This window comes from Erpetoichthys calabaricus, chromosome 10 (assembly GCF_900747795.2).
Source record: "Erpetoichthys calabaricus chromosome 10, fErpCal1.3, whole genome shotgun sequence".
Taxonomy (NCBI): Eukaryota; Metazoa; Chordata; class Cladistia; order Polypteriformes; family Polypteridae; genus Erpetoichthys; species Erpetoichthys calabaricus.
In genome coordinates, this window is record NC_041403.2 from 161,235,843 (window position 1) to 161,238,143 (window position 2,301).

Genomic DNA, 2,301 nt, shown 5'->3' on the forward strand with positions numbered 1-2,301 from the left:
CTGGATTATTGCAATTCCCTTTTCTTTGGTCTTTCTCGCAAATCTCTTTATAAGCTTCAACTGGTCCAGAATTCAGCTGCCCTCCCATATCATTACTAGAACCTCCTCTATTCACCATGTCACTCCCGTTTTGCTGCAGCTTCACTGGCTTCCAGTTCTGTTCTGCATTCAATTCAAAATTCTTCTGTTAACTTTTAAGGCTCTCCACAGCCTCGCCCCTCCATATCTGTCTGACCTCCTCCATGTTGCCATTCCCTCCCGTACCCTTAGATCTTCTTCCTCCATCCACTTGACTGTCCCCTTTGTCCATCTTACCACCATGGAGAGCAGAGCATTCAGTCGCTCTGGAACTCACTACCATCTGATCTTAGAAATATTGAATCATTTTCACTTTTCAAATCTAATCTTAAAACTCATTTGTTTAAGACTGCTCTTTCTCTTTGATTACAATTGCTCTGTCTGATTTAAATTTTTGTATTTTAGTTTTGTTTATAATCTGTGTTATAAAAATAATAATAATAATTATAATAATATATATATTAATAATAATCTGTGTTTATAATCTATTGTTCGGTGTCCTTGAGTGTTTAGAAAGGCGCCTACAAATAAATAAAATGTATTATTATTTATTATTATTATAGAAGTATGCGCCCCTTACACTCCATCCATCCATCCATTATCCATCCCACTATATCCTAACTACAGGGTCACGGGGGTCTGCCGGACCCAATCCCAGCCAACACAGGGCGCATGGCAGGGAACAAACCCCGGGCAGGGTGCCAGCCAACCGCAGGGCACATACACCCACACACAGCACACACTAGAGACAATTTAGGATCGCCAATCCACCTAACCTGCATGTCTTTGGACTGTTGAAGGAAACCCACGCAGACACGGGGGAACAAGCAAACTCCACACAGGGAGGACCCGGGAAGTGAACCCAGTGCTACCCACTGCGCCACCGTGCCACCTGGCCCCTTATAATTTGCACCATAAATCATCTTGTGCATATTTCTTAGCATCCTACACACTTAAAAATGCTGGTTCTTTAATGGCACTTTATGGATCTTTACTGGGTTATGTGCTTCTTCGTAGAACCTTTGATTGACAAACTTCATTCTGGGACAAGATCTCCACATACTGTGTGAACTTAAATCTTTGTGTTTTGAAAAACTTCCTAATATGTAGAAAATAACTAAAATCTTAAATGCCTGGTATAGGCTGCCTAGCAGGACAGTAGATTCAGAAAACCTGCACTTAAACTGTGCTGCTGGATGAAAAGAGTCCTTTTAAAATCAGGAGCTGTTGCTATTTCAAAAAACCTGTTCCCATCTATTCATGTTTATTTACTGTATGGAGCCAGCTACAGATTTAAAGAAATAAAGGACTCTTTGTGGAACTTTCATGTGGATTGGTCTTTTGGGAACCCAACATGGTTCCCCCATGGCATCTCTCTGAAGAACCACTCTGGCACTTTAATTTTTAGAAGTGTATGTTGCCTAATGGATTGAATGGCTCTGCCAAGAAGTACCCCCATAGCATGATGATTCCACAGCCATGCTTCACTGTAGGCATAGAAATTAGGTGGATGATGAGCAGTACCTGGTCTTCGCCAGAGTGCTTGGAGTTCTGCCCAAAAGAGTTCATTATTTGTCTCATCAGACAGAATCTTTTTCTTAAAAATAAAGGTGCCAGAGTAGTTCTTCAGGACAATGCCTTAACCCTAACCCTAACCCTAACCCTTTTTGGTTCCCAGAAGACCCATCCAAATTTATTTAGATGCATAACAGGCTCCATATAATAACCACTGTAAGTGTTTGAGTGGATGGACTGGCATCTTGACAGGGATCAAGGTTAACTCCCTATCTGACTGGGAAGCCATAATGGAAGGATATGGATGGCCAGGCATGCTGACCAGGTTGGTTGCTGGTACCTTTCCTGGTCTGGAAGCCATAATAGATGGACAGAGGGAGGCTACATCATTTGGGCCATGTATTTGGCCCAATTGCACTTGAATCATGACCTTCATTGGTGATTTGGGTCTGATCGTCGTGATTCAAGTGCGATTGTTTGGTGGTCCTGTGTTGATGATTCGAGAGCGATCGTCGGAAAGGGACGCGGCTGGGGGGGCACCATCTTGGTGATTCCAGCACAATTGTCAGAGCTGTGACTTGCCGCGACCCACTGCCATTGTAAACAAAGTAAAGTTGCGACCCATTTTAACCCCCATGATCGCACATCAATCACCAAGGTGAAATCCCAAAGACGTGTTCTGACGGGGCTCCTCGAATGGGTTGCGAG